Below are 21,021 nucleotides of genomic sequence, written 5' to 3' on the forward strand. Positions count from 1 at the left end.
AGAAAATTACATCTACAAGCTTATCACTTCCGTCATCTTCCTGTGTTGTCATAATTTCTTATGGCTGTGCCACAGAATAACCTCTGAGAACCGGGGTGCCAATGCTTGTCTTATGTCAACATACTTAGCAAAGATGAAATGCTTCTCAGTCACTACTTAGGGACCTATGGAAGAAACTTTGGTCAGAATAGTTAAACTTTGCTATTCGCAAATTGGCTGAGGTTGTAGTCACCTCTGGAGATAGTCTAGTCAAACCCTGCTCTTCAAGCAGTGTCACCTAGACCAACTTGTTCAGGGCTGCATCCCAATGGATATTGAATATCTTCACAGATGGAGACTCCATGATCTCTTTGGGCAACCTGTGCCGGTGTTTGACTACCCTCTCAGTAAAAAAGGTTTTGGGTTTTTTTATGTTTAAATAGTATTTCCTATGTTTCAGTTCTTGCACATTGCCTCTTGTCCTGTCACTGGGCACCACTGAGAAGAGCCTGGCCCCCTCTCCTTTGCTGTCTCCCAGCAGGTATTTATACATATGGAGAAGGTTCCCCTGAGCCTTCTCTTCTCCAGGCTGCACAGTTCCAGCTCTTTCAGTCTCTCCTTGTACGAGAGGTGCTCCAAGCCCTTAACCACCATCTTGGCTCCTCGCTGGACTTGCTCCAGTATGCCCCTGTCTGTCTCATACTGGGGAGCCTAGCACTGGACCCAGCACTCCAGATGTGTCCCATCAGTGCTGAGAAGAGGGGAAGGATCTAAAAAAAAACCCAAAACCAAACCAAACCAAACCAACCAACCAAACAAACAAACCCCCTCTTAATTTGCTTTTACCTGTAACAACATATGCTGTCCAGCTATTGACCAAGATATTCACAAGAGAAACTGCCATTTGGACTGGAAAGTGAGTTTATATTTCTCCATCTCTGTACCATGTGCAGAGCAAAGGCATGGTGAAGCTGCCGTAGACAACATGACCTATGCAGTAAAACAGGAATGGTAGCTTGCACAGTACCTGCAGTCCTTGTTCTGAAGCCTGTGTGTCCTCAGAGGAAAGAGACTGTAAAACATCGGAGGTTGAGCTGCAGAAACTTTTTTTATTTCAACTCGGAAGAACCAGATTTGCAGCCCAAGTACAGGCCAAGATTGCAGCTCCCATACTGACATGAAACTTTTCTTTCCTGTTATATTGCTGCAAAAATCAAACTTTTTTGCCCAGGGACATTGCAAAAAAATAGGTTGCAAACTTGGTGGTTTCTGATAGCTTCAAGCATTTTAGGAGACATTGTTGCTGCTGCTCCAGCTATCTTGCCTTAAATATTGCATTTAAGTAAGTCTCCTCCATAAATGACCTTTGTCAAGGGAGAGTCTAAAAGAGATGCCATGGAACTGATTTTAAATTTTGTCTTCAATGTTTATAACCCAAACATAGCAACAGTAGGAGGCACATGAAAATATCTCTGAATTTTAATCTGCCAGACTCAGGAAAAGCCTCATGCTTACATTCAAAACACTAATCCTGTACTAATTTGCATGCAGGCCCTCTCCCAATCTTTCTGTGAATTTTGTGCGTGCACAGTTGCACAGTGATGACCCAGCCAGCAGGCATGGATACCTCTGCTCTTTGGCAGATGGCACTGAAACCTCCCAGTCCCATGGCAGAAGCCAGGTTCTTGGAGTCAACAGCAGGTCTTTCCTGAGGGACCGCAGATTCATACCTCTCTTCTTTCTCGAATCTCCCAGATCTAAAACCAAAGCAAATAAATTCCCACTTCTAATCTGCTCCCTCACACATCAGCAAACCTTTGGATTTCACCCAGATACTTTGACTTGGAAACCTTCAAGTGACCCAGATACAAAGTGCTTTACAACCTGGTGCAATGGCTGAGAGAATGTACTCACCCAGTTCATCTGCAGCACAAAGGAAGAACTCAACTCAAGATAGCCAAAGGCTGCACAAGGGCTTGAATTTCAACCATATGTCGGGCCATCATGACCAACATGACTCTGCTAGCACCTGGAAAGGTCACTAACGGTTTGCTCTCACTGCACGTTCCTGTACTTCTTGCAAGCCTCATCTGATCTTGCTTGTACAAATATATGCTAGAAAAATGCTGATGACTTTGGGAGACCTCCGCCTCATTTACCCCAGGAGGGAGAAGAGAAGAAGCAAAGCCACAGTATCTCATCCATGCTACGGCTTCGCTACTGCTTTTGGGTGCTGCATCACAGTCTTTCAGAGGTGTCTATCAATGACATGGATGACTCTTCTTCCAGGCCTATTGCAACTCCATGGGTTTTAGCCTGGGTTCAAGTCACTTCAAATCATGCTACAGCTGAGTCCTGCAACAGGTGAAGGTAGCTCAGCTCCCCATAAGCTCAAGGCAAAAGCATTGACCCTTAGTTGCAGTCTGTAAACAACCACAATAGGGAGAGAAAGAGCCCGTTTCATAAAGTCTGTATAATCCTGTTACTCTGAGTGTCCAATGCAGAGTCTGTGAGTTGCTCTGTGTCTCAGTTTCCCGATCTCTTCAGTGAAGCTGATGTAATTTCTTTTCTCCAAACCAATGCCCTCATGGCTTAACCGTTGTCTGAGATGCTCAGCCGTAGGTCAGCTATGGAGTAAAGAGCCGAGCAGGGCTCTCAGTCTCGTCTGAAGCAGGGTAAACTGGAATCGTTTCCTCCTCCTAATCCTCTCTGGATTTTCCCTCTCCTTATCAAAACCAAACAATGTCCTGCTTTGTGTTGGTGCATCTCCCAGACAAGTAAACCACACACAGCTCATAAGGTCCAGACCTCCCCAGGACTGGTAGGCAGCACCTGCCCATGACACAGCCCGTTGGACAGTATAGTCCTCTCCTGGCTCTTCCCAGGCTCCCAGATCATGCTGTTATGTGGTCAGGATTTGACCTCTTGCAGATTTACACAGCCAGACCAGGGCAATGGATTGTGTCTGTTGCTTATGCTCAAACATGATGGTTTTCTAATAGCTCCAGGGTGCCACCTGATGTATACACCTTTTCTCCAACGCTCGCTCATGTGCCTCCCAAAAAAACCAAACACTGAATCACTGTTAATTGAAAGTAAATTGAGTTTGAAAAAGAAGGAAGACATCTGCATATGATGTTGTTTTATTATTACAATTAGGCAAATGAGGTTTTCAAGCAAACTTGAAATAAATTTGGGAGAATTTATGCCAGCATTAGGACAAACATAATAAAAAGCCATTAGCAGGTTTATTGCAGCAAAGAAAATCCATTTAGTGCTTTACTGGGATAGGAACGATAGAGTCAGGTACTGTTGATTTCAGGCATTCAGAGGGCTAAAAGCCCCTTTACAAAGCTGGGTTTGGTTGTGGAAGATGATGAGGTTTTTGCTGTGTTCGTGGTTCTTTGGGAAAGAAAGCCCAGATGCAGGCAGCTTAAATTCTCAAACTAAATTCACTGTTTGTTAGAGACTAGGTGATGGTGAGCTCAGCCGCTCAGACAGCCTAAGGAAAGTGCTGCGGAGGAAGCTATTGAGAGCCAGCCCATAAGGAGCGCTGGGCATAAGGACTTGTTGGGAAATGAGTCAGGCTGAATGAGGACTTCAGATGTTTACAGGAAACTGGTGTTATTCTGTGAAATTGTCCCTGAAGGGCTGGAAACTTGCAAACACTGGTAAGATTTTAAAGCAACAGCATCTCCCAGCCAAAATTTGTGCCTGCACACATACACAAGTGCACAGCACACAGCGAGAAACTAGATTAAAACCAAAGACGAACTCCAGATATTTCACAGATCTCTGCATAAATGACTGTAAAACCCTCTTAAATTTTATTATAAATTATCTCTTTGTAGTAACATTTGTACTTTCCCTTTTTTTGAGACAATCCTGCATTACAGCCAGCCAGGGTTGCCTGCAGCTCGAGGGTGGCACCAAAGACCCTGGAGAGCTGCTGAGTTCCCCAGGACAGATCAGGGCTGTTCTGCATATACAAGCCACCAGGGCCACTCAGCAAGCAGGTGTCAGGGGTTAACAGGAGCCAGGCACTCTGCCTGTGTCTGCTTGATGTCAGAAAGGTTGCCTTTGCTTTGTCAGAGCCTGGATCTTTATGTGTTGATATCTGGAATGAACTTGCGCACTGAGGGACTTGGAGAAGAAGGGGAAATACTGGGAGTGTACAAATCCCACTCAGTCTGACAGCTCTGCACAGCTCTGCATTGCTAACGCTGAGCTCAACTTCATTTCATCGGGCCGTATTCAGACCATGCTGAATGGTGCAGCTGGCACCAGCTGGAGGTGGTGGGTTGAAGGGAGCGATGCAGCATGCAACCCAAAGCTGCCTGTCCACATCTTCCTCCACAAACAGTGCAAAGTGATTGGCAGCACGCTGATAGCACTACCTCCCCGCTTTGCCTTCTGTGCCAAAGAGCCTGACTCTTGCTGCTCTTTTACCACATTACTATAAAAGGCTTCTAAATGCAGCCACCTTTTTTGGATAGGTTTATACGATAAGCTCTCTAGTCTGGAATCAGTCCCATTTTGGTTTTATCTTGTATAACACCAAGCATCATGGGACTGAGGTTTTTCTTTACTCTAGTACCACAATACTAAATGTGTAAGCCCTAACACTATTTTCCTCTTCTGTATCTGAGGACATTGCATGTAGCATGTCCTCAGTCTTCACCACAAATAATACTGGCAAGGATTCACCTCTGGCTCTGGATGAAGGTGGTGGAAAGCTCGCGTTGTGCAGGAAGATGGATCTGCATGAGACTTTTGACAGGAACCAGGCCTACATTTACTGCTAAACTTGGATGGACTTTGACATTAACAAAGCCTACAGTGTAGATCCAGACCAGCATTTCTCATTTCAGGAGCTGCTTTGGGTTCAGGAAGTAGGAGCCATGTGAGGGAGAAAGTTATCTGCAGAGGAACAACCTCATAAAAATGGTTAAAAATTAAAGAAACATGGAAACATTATAAAAACAAACAAGCTGACTGCTTGTATCCACAGTTGTACTTACCAGGATGCCTTTTTCCAGCTCACTTACACCTGTCCTTTCAGCTACAATTTACAGGGCAAGCAGTCTAATGACGCAGAGCAGAAAGTACAGTTCAGGATGCTCTATCAGTGCTGCCTCTACCAACATCTGTGCTTTTCGAGGTGGTCACAGATACCTGCCAGGCTGGGTTTCATGCCACCTAACACAGTTTACCTGATCCATTTTAGAGGTAGACTTGGACTGAATGTACACCCTGGGTGTGCCCGTTTCCCTCCAGTGACAGTAAAAGGGTCGAGGCTTTGATGTGCATAGGTAAAGATGTCTCAAGCCAGATGGATGGAAAAGCTGAGCTATCCACAGGGCATGACACTGGCCTATATCCCTTGCTTCACTCTCCCTGTCACTTGTTGAGTGAACTTCAGGGGCTGACTTTATTTCTGCCTCTTTCTCTTCCAACTCTTAGAGTATCTCTTCTTCAGCAGAAGTTCCCCAGGGTTAACTACAAAAAGTGTGTGAATACCCAAGCAAAAAAAAAAAAAAAAAAAGGAGAGGGCACAAAGAGGAACAGAAAAGGTTTGGGAAGAAGAAGGGAGAGAGCATGTTTTGTCATGGTAGAAAAAAGGAAGATAGTCAGAATGGCACTGTAGACAAAAAGCATCAAAAGAAGAAAGGTTTAAGCTTAGCTCAGCTGCAGTCATGAAACCTCGAGCCATGCTGCAGGGAAGGTGTTTGAGCAGCCTGCATTTCGTGAACAGCAAGTTCTGGGGTTTTCTGTCTGTTATTTCAGTTAAGCTTTGTCCTGTATCACGTATGTGTCTCTGAGTGTGTAAGATGTTTATTTTGTAACTAAGGGCATGATGCTCATCAGTAACATTATCCCTACTGTCCACAATGCAGAAGTAGACAGGAGCAGTTTTGCATCTAAGACAAACATCCCAGTTAAATTGTTGCTGGCTTAATTAAGCTCTGTCTATACCAGTAGCCTAACAAAAGTCACGACGCAGGGCCAAGCATTGACCACTAGTAGTCCACATTGCTAAACTCTTGGCATGCAACGGCTTTGGCTATGTCCAGACAACACTTCCCTGAACCACAGTCGAGCACAGCTCAGGGGCTATCCCAGGCCAGGGCCATTCCCAACAGAAAGCACGGACCAACTCACTGTGATCCGGGGACAAGCGAGCTCACAGTAAAGGTGCAAGCCATGCTGTGCCAGCTGGCCTCAGGGTCAGAGAAATGGCCCTGTCTTGTTTTGTTTCTAGCTAAACTAGCAGTGTGCTCGACCCAGAGCTACCCAGACCCAGAGCTACTCATTAGCCACCTTCATTCAGAATACCACGTTGCCCTCCTTAGAAAAGTGCTCACAGGAGGCTGCAGCTCCTCCGTTTGCACTGCAGCCTGGTATTTACAGAGGTTTTCTGAGAGGCAGATGTAATCTTTCTTCTGGCTTCCCAGGAGAGCTCCCAGCTAGCAGATCTGTGGCAAGGCCACAACACAGACCTTTTGCTACCTCTGTCTACCCAAACAGAATTTGTGAGCAGAGAAAAAGTCAGAAAGCGCCTTATTCTTTAGCCTAAGGATACAAGAGTCCTAGTCTCCTGCAGCTTGGTCATATGAGAGTGGAACTGTGGCCTGAGGAACAGCAGCAGCTTCACAGCTAACAGAGTTTTGCTGCAACCTTAAAAAAGAAAAAAGAAAAAAGCTGGATTGTTTGTTGTTTGGGGGGAAAAAAAGCAACTTTCTGTCATTTTGACAAGGTCACATGACAGAGGCCCCTGAAAAATATTTGCAAAGTTGCAGCTAGCAAACCTTCCAAGTGACGAAGCCATAGCAACCCGTGCCAGAGACCAAAGGGTATGATCAATGTTTGTAATTAAAATCTCTTTTGTTTTGTGCTATTCACATACAGCAACCCTTGCATTTTGGTCAACAGAGCGTACTCCATGAAATGTTCAGCTCAGGCTTTGTTCTGTGCCGTGTTCATTCTCTTAAGGCAGGAAACAAGAGCCATCCCAGCCAGCATATTGTCTGAACCCTGCTTGCTATTGTTTGCAGCAACAACAGTGAACACAAGGTCCCCCCGCCTTTATTTTGTAATTCCCCACAATACACCCTTCAAGATGAAATTAGCAATGTATACTCTAATTGTGTTTTCAGAGCCACAACAATGCGAGCACATGGAGAGAACAATGCAACGACTCATTATTAAAGAAAAAATAATTAAAATCTCAACAGAAATGATACTTGGGTTGGGAGGGGCAAAAAAAAAAAAGAGTTTGTGCTCATTTTTATTTCCCAGCTAGCCTTTTGTAACAGCTTTTCCTAATAACAGGTTGGTTTGATTTAAACACAAACAAACAAGTAGTATGTTTTCCAGCACTCTATCTGTGAAAGCCACAGGGAAACTATACCAAGCAGAGGTCCTCAGCTTGTAATAGACTTGCCCCAGTTAGCTTTACAATGTGGGAACCATAATCGCTGTATCTTTATATGATGACCTGCCCTTCCTCTCGCACATCCCACAGGGAAGGAAGGACCTTCAGCACTACAGAGCAGCCCTCTGTCATTTGAACCATACGATCTGGTAGAAATGCAAAGTTATTATCACCTAGCAAATATATCATCCTCCTGAAAAAGAGTAAAAAGAAAGGAGAGTCTGGGGAATTAGGGACAAATCGGCTTGGCTTCAATGCTCAGAAAAATCTTGGAACGAACAGTCAAGCAATCTTACTCTTAGCACCTAGAAAATAACAAGGGGATAGGCAGCATCCAGCCTCAATTTCCCAGGAACAAATCATGTCCAGCCAACCTAATTTCCTCCTATGACAGTGTAATGATCCTTGTGGGTCAGGGGAGCAGCAGCAGATGTAAGACAGCTTAACCTCAGTAAAGCTCTTGACATGCTCACGCAACATCCTCTCCATCAATAAATACCTTAGCTACTTGATCACCCTAAGCTGGCAATTGATCTGATAAAAAATCAGCCAAATAATTGGCAACGGTCCATTTGGGTGTCCCTCTCTACCACATTTCATCTTGCTGTGTCAAATATTTCAGGGAGCTGCCAAGGGAGAGCAGAAAGACGAAGAGAGAGTGAGACAGAGCCAGTGAAAGAGTTGGAGACCTGGCTGGACTCTGCAGCAGAACCAGTGCTAGGAAATGCATGAGGGGCACCACCTCAAACCAGCAGTCAGAAGCACTGCCCATACACAGATCATTCCCCCAGAGTGCTGGTGTTGAGGGGCAGATGCTCAGGGAAGCCTCCAAAGCATCAAAAATGCCCCCAAAACCATGTTAATGTCTGTTCTGACACCTGCAGTTCTTCCTGTTGAAGCTACAGGATGGAGCTGAAGACACTGGTTAGGTCAAGGATAACAGGTAACAGACAAGTGCTCAGGAGCTTGAAGCTGCACCCTGCTGGATATAGTCCCTTGGCAGAACGTGGGAGAACTGATCCTGAAAAGGAAAAAGCAGGAAGACTTAAATTACTGACTAAAAATGCAATGCAGACTTCTGCAAGCTTCTCCAACCCCACACATCAATCTTGGGACTGATGGAGAAAAATCACTGCTGGATTGGAAAAAAAAAAAATTAAAAAAAAGATCTTTCACATCTGGCTTCAAGACACATTTAAAAATAAAATTTGAAACCCCAGACAGTGAGATTGAAGTAAAAAACCAACTCCCTTCCCTCCTGCACTCAAATCGGGAGCTATTGATGGCTTAAAGACCTTGTCTTAATTTTCTCCATGACTAATCTATTCAGTTTTCACTTAAGGAACCCTCAATGGTATAATGAGACAGCTGTTGCCTTCTATCGCTCCCCCAACTCCCCCAGCTAGGAAATTAAATTTAAAACCACTGCTTTAAATAGGCCTGGCACTGTCTCATCTCCTCTTGAGTTGCTCCGGGAGCATCTTACCCATAAGTGCAGGTGTCAGGTCAATCAGAATTCACCCAGCTCTTTGGGTCTGCTTGAGTTGGTAATTTGTAAGGAAATAGAGATGTAAAACTTCCAGATCCTACCCCCGCGTGCTGTGGGTTGAGTTGGGTTTTGTTTCATTTATTTGTTTGTTTGCTTATAAATGGTAGATGGGCTTGTATTGGGATTTTAAGATAGATTATGGGATATTGGGCCGTGACTCTGCCATGGGCTTCATGGGGGCAGGTTATTTAGAACCCAGCATGTTAAATGGGATTTGAGGTGTGAACACCACATACCATCCTGGAGAAAACTGAAGAGTGAGACATGAGTGGGAACTGAGGACAGATCCCGCATCAGTGCTCTGAGCTTTACGCTTTCTGGATCTGGTCCTTACATAGTGCCTGGGGGTCTTTTGTAAACCAACACAACAGCATCCACATTCCTGTATGGTCAAACTCCTTGTATGGTCAAACCCCTTTCCCCTATGTAAAGCATGGATGTAAGTACTGGCACCCTTGATGGGGTAATGTGAGTCAAAAAGCTCACGGCGTTTGAGTTCTGCCCAGTAAATACTGGAGAAGAAAGCACGTACAAAAGAAAGGCTTTGCCTTGTGAGAGACCCCACTTCTGACCCTGTCACCCATATGGCCCTGGGTAGGCTGTTTCCCTGCTCCTGACCTCTTTCTCTCCTTCGCTGGACACGAACACATGGCAACAAAGCCATGGTAATGCCTACCAGAGGGAGATGGGTCTCATCTGTGAACCCGTGGGTGAAGGAATAAGCCTGGAAAGTAAGGTGAAAGTACAAGGCATTAACTGGGTGTCATGAAATTGCTTCTCCTTAGTTACTCCAAGCTGCTGTGGACTAAAGGCTTGTGCTTTGCTGTTGTTTCACAGGGCCTCCACAATGGGATCTGCTGGCTGAGAGTGGAGACCTGCTCTCCCATGGCCATCAGAGAGAGTGCAAAAGCTGTCCTCACCCTGTAGTTTTTGAGAGCTGGCCTCAGAAAAACAATTCAGTCAAATGTGCCTTGGCAATTGCTCCCCTAATGATTCTGAAATTAGTAGCTTCAGAGAGAAAATTATAGGCATTCTAATGCAACATATTCCTCTGCTTCTTGCTTATACGCTCTGATTAGGAGAAAATCACATGAACCATAACAGTTTCTGCAGACTTCACCTTTTACATGAGCAATGTGTTTTACACTCTCACCCCATCTCCCCCTTTCATGCTGCTCCCCTCTCTTCCCCATGCATTTCCCTTCTTTCACTTATTTTTAAGTCCCTTTGATCTCTCTGCACAGTGTCTTGTAGCCTATTTAGCTCACTTTTCAGCTTAAGCCAAATCAGCTCCATTAAAAGAAATCTTGCTTGAAGGAAAGAAATACAGAGCATGGGGGAGTTACACTGTCACTGTCTGTCCCCAGCTTTCTGAGGGGTTGACTGGAGAGCTTCTGGATCAGACTGCCAGGCACAACTAATAGCCATGGCTGGGTTTGCAAAGGGTGTAAAACCGAGCATTGAGTGAGCCCCATGATCATGAAGGATGATTGACTTTAGGTGAGGAACAAGGGAACTTCCTTTCAGGGTTAAGCCAATTGAAGCATCCCTGAGCTGGTCTTACTCGTTTGTCCCTTTTCTGTACATACTTCACATCCATTCACATCCCACATTCACCTATCATTACCTCAAGAAGTTCAGAGCATCTCCCGTAGAGGAGGCAAACCAGCATTTATTACCACCTTGTAATGAGGAGCTCATTCCCATTCATTCTCATGCCTGCATGATCCTTTAGCTAAAGCAAATCCTCACCCTTCTTCCTTTGTGGTGTATCTCCAGTGCAAATTCACATCCCCACTCAGTAACTCAAGCGTTCCTGTGCTGGTTTTGGCTGGGATAGAGATAATTTTTCTTTATAGTAGCTAGTATGGGGCTATGTTTTGGATTTGTGCTGGAAACAGAGTTGATAACACACTGATGTTTTAGTTGTTGCTAAGTAGTGTTTACACCAGTCAAGGACTTTTCAGCTTCCCATGCTCTGCCAGGTGCACAAGAAGTTGGGAGGGGGCACAGCCAAGATAGTTGATCCAAATTGGCCACGGGGCTATTCCATACCATATGATGTCATGCTCAGCGTAGAAAGCTGAGCATGGGGGAAGAAGAAGGAAGGAAGGAAAGTTCACAGTGATGGCGTTTGTCTTCCCAAGTCACCATTAGGTGTGATGGAGCCCTGCTTTCCTGGAGATGGCTGAACACCTGCCTGCCCATGGGAAGGAGTGAAGGAATTCCTTGTTTTGCTTTGCTTGCGCACACGGCTTTTGCTTTACCTATTAAACTGTCTTTATCTCAACCCACGAGTTTTCTCACTTTTACTCTTCCAATTCTCTTTCCCATTCCACTGTGGGGGGAGTGAGCGAGCGGCTGTGTGGGGCTGAGTTGCTGGCTGGGGTTAAACCACGACAGTTCCCCAGAACCTCCCAATAACTCTAGCAACACCGAGGGCTGCTTCAGAGACCCCAGGCAGCTGAATAGTCAGCAGTGCCAAAAGAAGACATCATGGAAAAAAAATATATAGACTCCTCATTGACTTTATTGACCTCCCAATTAACTATGTTACATCAAGAAGGGACCCAGAGGGTCAGCTCAGCAGATGCCCCAGGTCCATGGACAGCTGTATTCCAAAGGTAAAACAGACATTGCATTGCATATTTTATGCCATATCCTCACTGACCAACTGCTTCCTTATGCCGTATCTTTATGGCACATCCTTACAGCATATAGAATGAGTTGGTCAATGTTACAGAATATCCTACATTGCAGTCATATAAATCACTGCAGCCACGATAGACCTGGAAGATCACCAGGTCTACAGAGGGACGCAAGAGAGGTTTGGGGAAGAGTAAGAAGGATTAACTTCCTGAGAAATATCTCCTGTAAACAAAGCCTATGCAATTATACTTTGGCGTATTAGAAAGGGGAGGAAAGGGCACAGACAAGAGGATGTACGTAAAATGACGGAGGCAGGATAAGAACGGCTCTCCTCTCTGTCTCGTACAACAAGAATGAGACAGAAATATTCAATGCAAAGGAAATCTCTTGTCATCCAAAGTGTGATTAGACTGAGGGACTCATTTCCATAAGATGTCGATGAGACCAGGAACTCAGCCAGACCCAAAGATGGCTTGGACATTTATAAGGATAACCTGAACATCTGAAGTTGTAACAGCTAATGTTAAAAAAACTCTCAAGAGGGATCTAACATCCTATGTTTCAAACTTTAAATTAATCTCTTAGGTATTAAGAGGATACCTCATTATGGGGGAACAAATTATTTTCCCTCTGTCTTGGAGCATACTGCCACTTTTCTTTGAAACTTCTGCCAATGACCACAGTCAGAAATAGTGTCCTGCATTAGACAGTCCAGATCACTGGGTACTGGGAGAATCCTTGTGTGACAGGGGAGAAGCTGTCCTTAAAATATGTACATTTGATGGTCTAGCTCAGATGCAAAAAGGAGCAGGAAGCAAACCCTGCACAGGACAGTAAAATCATGCAGCTCCAAACTCGTGTTTTTTCTATTACGGGGGTTGTTCACACCTGATTTCCCCATGTGATGAACCCTTAGGGCTTGACCAGGACAGCAAGGATGTATCTGTGCACCTCAGCCCACAAGGAACCCATCACTTCACCTTCGTGCTCCTGTGGTCCATCCCACTTCAGGTGCCCAGGAGCCCTCACTAACTTGGTCCTTCCAGCCACAGGGAAACATCAACCATCTTTGACTTTATTCTGCTTCTGCATTACCAGCCCCAGCACTCTCCTTCCAATTTTAGAGGTTTATGGCTTGAGACGGAGCATTACCTGGTGTGGTCTCTGTGGATAAATCAGCCAGCATGTCATTACACTAAACAGAGGGCTTTTACAGCTCAGGAATTTGAAGGCCAACTGCTCTCATTGTGAAAATCTGCACCGTTGTATGGAAATCAGCTTCATCATTTCAATAAGTTAATCAGTTACCTCCTCCAAGCCCGGAGCAGCTCTTTGATCCTGTGACTGAGGTGACCTCTCAGGCCTCCAAAAGAAGAGTGTGCATCTGTCTATGGCATCCCTTCCTCGGCAGGAGGGAGCAGTGTGGGAATGGGTCGTGGGCTGAGGTTTGCTGGTGTTCCTCAGGTGATTTTGAACAGCAAAATATTCCCTGGGATGAGAGTGGTCCGTGGTGAGACTGCTGTAGGCTCAAATGTCTCTCGCTCCACGTATCTCCATCCAGCAAGCCTTGGGACTTCATCCCCCATCTTTCCTCTTGACAGTTCGCTGTCCAAGCACCGTCTCCTCTTCATGATGCATAGAGTCCCTGAGAGCTTTACAATGCCAAGGAGCAGTTTTTAATGGACTGCCCATTTCCCAGTGCAAAAGGCCAGAAGCCCACAGCTTTGGTTAGATGATGGGAATCTTTAGATGTATTCCAGTTACAGAAAAATAAAAATGTCCTTTATATCAGGGTAACTAATCCTGCTTAGGCTGTAAAGCTCTGGACGAACAGTCAATTCTGCTTTCTTGTCAGATCCTAATCTGACATGCTGATAATGAAGAAAGGGAGCAGAAATCACAGGGAGGAAATCAGGAAGAAAGCTGTGTCATTGCGGGGGGGGATTTGCAGGGGGGGCGGGAGAAGGGGAAGGAGGGAAGAGGGAGGGAGCACGGACAGGCTTTAAAATGAAATTGAATATTAGGAGGTGGAAAATAAAATGGAGACAGCCTGCACTGAAAGCGATACAGGCTGGAGATGGAGAGAGACAAAGAATGACAGCGGATCAGTTTAAGCATGAAAGAATAGCAAAGAAAAGAATAATAATGTTGGCTTGTAAAGCTGCAATCAGATTATAGTTTCCTCCAGTGAATTAACTCTCCTGTAATGTAGTGCAGGGGGCTTTACAGAGCTGGTGTGATTTCCCCATTGGGTGGCACTGGGACATTAAACTGAGATGTGTGTGTGTGTGTGTGTGTGTTTCATTATAACCCTGCGTATGTGTACGTTAAATCTCTCGGAGAGCGCCCGTGCATGAGACATGCTCTATATATTTCTGTGTGGAGTGAGATTTTAAATGTGTTTGGAATTTGGAGGAAGCCACATAGTGAAGCGGGTACATGCATGTATGTGTGTTTGTGAGAGTGCGACATTAAATTTCACTGTGTGTTATGTCAGGCAGTAAATCACAGTGTGCAGAGCCCCCCCAAAACCCCAGGGCTTCTCCCCAGGATGAGCCTGATGGGAAGCCACCTGCAGCTGGAGGTCCCAAGGACTCAAGAAGCTGCTGGCCCACTCCCCAACAGGTGGGATGTCCCAGCGCTAGGATGGAGGAGTCAGCTGGCGATCAAGTGGATGGCATGGGAGCTCACAGCTTCTTCTGTGTTCCCCCACCCAATAGACTGAACAAGGGTGGAGATGCGGTGGTGGCATTGGGGAATCCAGCTTCCAGCCACAGCATCCCCTCCCTCATGGAGGTTTGCGTAGGGAAGAGGAGCCTGGATGGGAGCCAAAATTCTTTCCTTCTCAACCATACCTGTAAATCCCAGATCCAAAGTCCAGCCTTTTGGTTCTGGTTTCTCCAGCTCTCTGGGATCCCAGAGCAGGCTGAGAGTGGGATGAAGCCCAGCTCAACAGGCAGCCCTGAGATCTGCTCCCTCTCCCCTAACTCCCTCCTGCCAAATCTTCTCACTTGCTACCTCATGGCCAAAGATGTATCCTGTTAATCCTGCCCAAGCAAGCTGCAGGTGCCTACCTTGAGATGACCAGTGCAAATACCTGAGCTCTCCCAGTGGTTACGTGTTACAAGGGGACATGTAGAAGGCTTCACCTTCATGAGATCTGCTAGACTCCCTCCCCCTGGGCTTCCCAGACCATCTTAAATGGAAAGCTGTAAACATCCAAGAGGAAAAGGGGAGAGGTAGTCATGGGACTAAGGGTCAAATGAAGGCAAGGGTGCTCAAAGAGCTAAAATGATCTCTCCATGAGGAATAAGAGTATAATCTAGGATGCTGCAGAGATGACTGGGAAGACACATGATGGAGGCTATAAAATCATGAGTGTCAAGTAAAGAATGAGTGGATAATGATTGCTCATGGTCTTTTCCAGCACAAGAACGTGGAGGTCCCAGAGAAGGTGTAAGCGAGCTGTGGAATTTCTTGCCATCAGATGTATAGTTGGTTCTTAAAGTTAACAAGGGTTCAGGGAAGAGCAGAGAAGTTCAAAGAAAAATCCAGTCAGTGTTATTAAATCCACAGAGAACATATCTAGCCCTGGAAGTCCCTGCATCTCAAATGGTTGGAGGCAGGGAAAGTACCAGGGAGGAAACACCACAAACCCTTGTCTTGTCCTTATGCATAATGCATATGCCTATAGCCACTTTTGGAGATGGTAAGTTAGGACGAGCAACCTGTGCAGCTGTTCTGTATTATCTCTGACAGGAGCTGAATACTACCCTTTACTCTGTGCAATGCCATCTCCTGAGTATCATGCACCCTGGAAACTGAGTCACACAGATTATGACTACCTGTCAGGTAGTGATTCTGTGATTCTGTCCTTCTGTGATTCTGTGATACCTGGCACGTCTAGGCAGGGCTACCTCCAGATCTAATATGTTCACCTCCTGCTTTGAGTAGACAGGACCTCACCTGCCCAAAAACACCTGGAGAGGTGTCTGCAAGCTCCTGTAGAAGCATAACACGGTCAGAGACAGGAAAGGCTTGCAGCAAAGTAAATATAACTCTAGAGGTTGAGGCTGGTGTCTAAGTACTGCATAACCCTGGGAGGTCTGAGAAGGGTTAGAGTCATAGCTTTTCTTTGTGAGAACAAGACTGTGCAAGTGAAAATGGGGTTACATCATTTGAAACCAGAGCAAGACTTAGGTCTCCCCCACAGAAAGACAGTTTGTGGGCAGTAAAGAGAAGATTTCACTCTTGCAGCTTTTTGTGTGTGCCTTTTGCGTGGCCCCCACCTCTTCTGTATTCAGCACACAAAGCAATCCCCAGTGTGCGTTAGATAAGGGCAGGCCCATCCATACCTTTTCCACACTGTGTTGTGATACAATGACATGCCCAATCCAACTTTCTTCAGCAAGTCTGCAGGACAGAGTGCCTGAGAAATGTATTGTTCTCTGCAGCAGCCGTCAGTAATTAACCCTGTCATTTGTGGTTATACGGAGTGCTTTGTTCCACCAGCCTGAGGCTCTGGGCTTTGGTATTGCTTCTTTTTGGTCATTTCCTCCCAGATCCCTCTATCTGCTAGGAAACAAGGTGATAAATTACTCTCTGCTAACCACTCTTCGCATTTCTGCAGCACCTTGCGAAAAAGTTATCACTAGAAGAGCTGCAGATGATGCTGAACTTCAATTAGGCCTCAGTCGCAAATTAGTTGTGCAGGGTGACATTTTCCAATCATGCAACATTAGCATCCTCCCTAATTATGAAAATGTAAAGCTAACTTCTGTTTCATAATAAATTAGGCTTGTTCTCTCGGTATCTAAAACACACAAGCACCCACACAATGCAATTTCAACTGGGTCTTCTCGTCCTGTTTTGCTGATGCTCAGAAACAGTCACAACCACAGTAACCTCCCTTTCCTCTAAAGGTCAGACATGGTGGGAGTGTGTTTGATGACACTGGACAGGGGAAGTGAAATCAGCAAGAAAGTGAAAAATGACACTGAAGGAATAGGGCTTTATTAGCCCATTTGGGCTGGGGGGCTCAGCCTTAGATGTTCTCACACCACCCAGCATCTTTCTCCAAGGAGGAGGGAGAAGGAGCAGGAGGAAACATCCCCTCCTCTCCTTCCTCCATTGAGCTTTTCGACCTCTGGTTTACTCAGCCCACTTGTCCAACCCTGAGAGAGGTATTGGAGCGTCCCTTCCATCACAGTGTTGGCATACCCATAACGAAGTAAGATTGCAGGTATACTACAACATGCCTGACCGTATATATTCCCAACATATCCAGGCAGCAGAGTATACAGGTAGAAGGATATAAGCAAAAAGAGGGGACAAGAAGAACAAGCTTTCCTATCAGAGAACAGTTTCTGTAAACATCACAAGTACTCAAGAAAAGACAAAAAAGTCAGATATTTTTTGTAGTCAGAAGAATAAGAAAGGTCCTTCCTGGAGCCTTTCCACAGTGCTTGGGGAATGTCTCTCTCTACTTAAGAGACACCACTTAGAGATGCCTCATTACAGTTTACTCCTGGAAAAGGGATTAGGAACTACCTGGCTCTTGCCAGATAAGTTTTGCAACTCTGCTGTGTGTTTCATGGAGACCAGCAGACATTGTATGTTGAAGGCAAGTGTCATGTCTCCTTTGTACCTATCTTAAAGCAGGCTCTGAGCCACAGATCTGCCCCTTCAACCCTCCGCAGCTCCCAAGCTATTTTGTGTCACTAAAAATAACGGGGCCTCTATGAACAGCCTGGAAACAGATGGGGTTTCATCCTGGCTGAGTTTGTGTTATTGAATTAGTAGGTTCAAGCAATGCTAAAGATGCTTGAAAAACAAGGCATCTAATTATTGCATCTCTGCATCAGAAGTAACAGGGAGCTGCAGAGAGTAGCTGACAAGCAGCTAAATAATGGACTAACAAGCAGGATGGCTGGAATCTGTCACAGTACTAATGAAGGTCAGGATAAGACACCTGCATATTTTAAAGAATGAGATGTATGTGTCTGAAAATGCCCAGATGTGACATTTAAAGACAGAGATCATAAACTGAGTGCAATCACTGCTAAGAACTGGAGCCTGGGAGTGCACAGGATATATGGGTAAATGAATTAAAAGCAATTAAAGAACTGAAAGGAGAGAAGGCTTTGGGTCACTGGAGAAATTGGAGAACCAGTAGCCTCTGGAGTGCCAAGAGCAGTCCAAGGGAGAAGCCAATTCTGCTGTGCAGTAGCCCCCATGATGTGGTTGACATTTTCTAAAAACTGGAGAAAGACAGACTGCACTCAGCTTGCCATCTATGGAAAGGGGGAACAGCTGAAGCGAGAGAAGGGGATTTGCAGTATACTTTTCTATAGAGCAACCTAATTCAGCATGAGCACACTGCAGAGGCACTTAAATAGGGCAAGGGAAAGCACTGTGTAAGCAAGCTCACTGCAAAGCCCGGGGAACAAAATGATGGAAAGCACAGGCAGTGCTACACAGAGAGCAGGCTGCAAACAGCAGCTCCCCTGCTTTCAGCTGCAGTTTACATTTGAAGGCTCATTTATTGCTGCAAAAGCAAAAAAACAAAAAAAAATGAAGCTAGTTTGGTTCAGTAATCAATTGAAAGCTAAGCCTTTACTTTAGGAGCCCGTGATGTTAAAAGGGTAATGTCCTTCCCAAAACTACCTGCATAAGTACTAGAAAGGGTATTAGGAAAACCCTGTAGTCCTTCTAGTTTTGCTGGGCAATGAAAGTCCAAGTCGTGAGCTGTTCCCAGCACAGCCACAGCTCTCAGTGCTCCTTCTCAATCCCATGTGCTACGTATATGCACAAACCTAATAATAACACAATAACGCAATAATAAAGTAAAAAATGGTAACAGGGAGGGGGGGAAGATTTGTTCCCCTCAGACAGCAGGATGTTTCCTCTGCCTGTTCTTTTCCCATGCTCTGAAATAATCCGATTTTTATCTGCCACAATTCTTTTTTTTTTTTTGCCAATCAATTCAATTGCAGCAGCAAGTCGACAAGCATTTTGAATAATGAGTTTGTTTTCGGGGTCGAAGGGTTTTGCTTGCTCATCCTGGCTTTGGAAAAAGCTGCCTTTGTGTTAGCAATGCCAAAAGGGAGCCAGAGCTGCAAAGCACACTAGGAAGGATCAATACTTTAAATGCATTAACACTGGTGAGTTGCAAATGAAGTTAGCGGCTGCTGAGCATCACTGATTTCACAGTAAGTCTCAGTTCAGTTGGTTAATTTCTCTGAAGGATCAATGCCACAGATGATGGTTACTGAAGTTTCTTCCTTCACCAAGCACAAGGGGGTTTTGAAATGAACTCTACAGGGGATCACAAACCAACTCGTCCGTGTAAATAAGAGGAGCATGGGTGTGTAATTCTCTTAATCTGTCAAGACTAGCACAGCAAAGACATGAATCATAAAAGATGAACTAAACCAGCTTCAAATTTTGGATCCAAATTTCACAGTTCCTCTCATTATATGGGGTCAATCAAAACTGCCAGATCCAACCTCGCCCTAGCTTTCAAGGAAATTGGACTTGAAAGCCATGACTTCTACCCAAGCAGAATGCAAATTTTGTATAAAGTGGGCAACTTTTGCAATATTGGCCTTTTAATGATGTAAAACTTTTTAGGCAGTCTTATGGAGATCCTGTAAACTGCTGCCTTTATACACATTGGCTTTTTTTTTCAATGGGGTTGAAGTCAAGTCACCCTTATGGAAGCAAGCTGTCTGTAGGCAGAGCGAGTGACTCCCACTCCAAGCAGGATAGAAAGGGGATAGACACATGGGTGGGAGAATGCAGGCAATTGTCTAAAAGGAGATGGAGGAATGTATGTTGGGAGAAGGAGAGAGAGACCCAAGGACTGGAGGGAAGGAAGAGGCAATGATGCAACCAAAGCGGAGAAACTTTGTCTGGAAAGACAGCAACTTGGGGAAGCATCAGTAGGGAAAATGGAGAACAGAAGAATTCAACCCATGCTAAGGATATTGTACGGACATTAGCAAAATAAAGTCACCAGTCGAGGGTCAAGGAACCCAGGAACTCAGTGTGATAAATTGCATTTTGAGCAATGTGATAATTAAGCTAGTCTCAACCTTCTGAAGGAGGGTCTAACTCCTGCACTCCCAGTTTAGCCATGAGGGCTCCATCGTAGCTCTGTATTTACCACGGATTTGGGTCTCAGTCATTTAAAGGACAGGAATGCTTAGCACAGGATTCCAGCTAAATTTAGGGCCCTAAAAACACAAGTATGCAACCCTCTTACCTCCCCTGTTAGGTACCTGAAGATGTTTTCATCTTAGCTTTCAGGCATAAACAGAAGCACATCTACCTAGGAAGAGAGCAATGGAAATGTTCATCCAAAGCAGACATAGATACAAGGCCTTGTCATTATTCTGATTCTATTTTTTTAGGTTTTTTGCTAATTGTCACAACTTCAAACAGACAAAATTCCCAGCTTTGCCTGGAGGCAATTACTATCTTGCAGCAACCTTCATACCGGTACCCTGTCACAAGAAATACCTTTGCTTCTTTCTTGTTGATTATTTCCAACGCCAAAGGATACAAAAATTATGGGGCAGACTCCTTCCAAAAAAACACAGATTTAAATAATAACTGAGCTTTCCAAGTTTTGGCCTGCTGGAAATGGTATTTCAAAGCCTTTTCTTCCCCACTTCATGAAGGCTTGAAACATACTTGCTTCCTTTTTCAAACATAAGACAAGAATCACGAGTAATCTTGTGATCCCTGTAAAGGTGGTGGATCTTTAAATAGAATTGCTTGATGTACTTGAAATTTCTTGACTAAAACAAAAAGGAAAAAACTAGACACTTTTTTCATGCATATTTTCACCAAAATAACCCCCATCTTGTATTTTGGGATAGGTGGCCTTAGCTTAAAAAAAAGTATAATGAGACTTGTGATAAAATTGGAGAGCTGTCAACACTGTGCATTCTTGCTATATGTTAAAAATCACTTAGAAAGGAGAAAGGACTAAGGCTGTTTTCATGTATGAACAGAACAGGTAGGAAATTTGCAAATTGCTGACAACATTTTCAAATTTTGACCATAAAAAAAAAGAAGAAACAGAAAACTTCTGTCCCCAAAAAAAGTTTGTATTTGCCCTCCCCTTCTTTTTAACTTCAAAAACTAAAGATGATGTGCTAGGTTATTTTTCTCTCCCACTGATATTAGAAGATTTTCAGTCTAAAATGGAAAATGCATTGTAATTACCATCAGTGTCAGTGGTATTAAAGCCTTCACCTCAAATTTTACTCAGCCATCAGCATAAGGAGTCCTATTCACCTTGTATGGAATCACCATGGCTCAGATACATCTCCATATGTACAGGAGAACAGGGAGGGAACCCTTCAGGGAAAGGTGTCCTTTGAGGGAACATGGTCCAGAA

The sequence above is a fragment of the Ciconia boyciana genome, chromosome 1, assembly GCF_034638445.1.
Source record: "Ciconia boyciana chromosome 1, ASM3463844v1, whole genome shotgun sequence".
Taxonomy (NCBI): Eukaryota; Metazoa; Chordata; class Aves; order Ciconiiformes; family Ciconiidae; genus Ciconia; species Ciconia boyciana.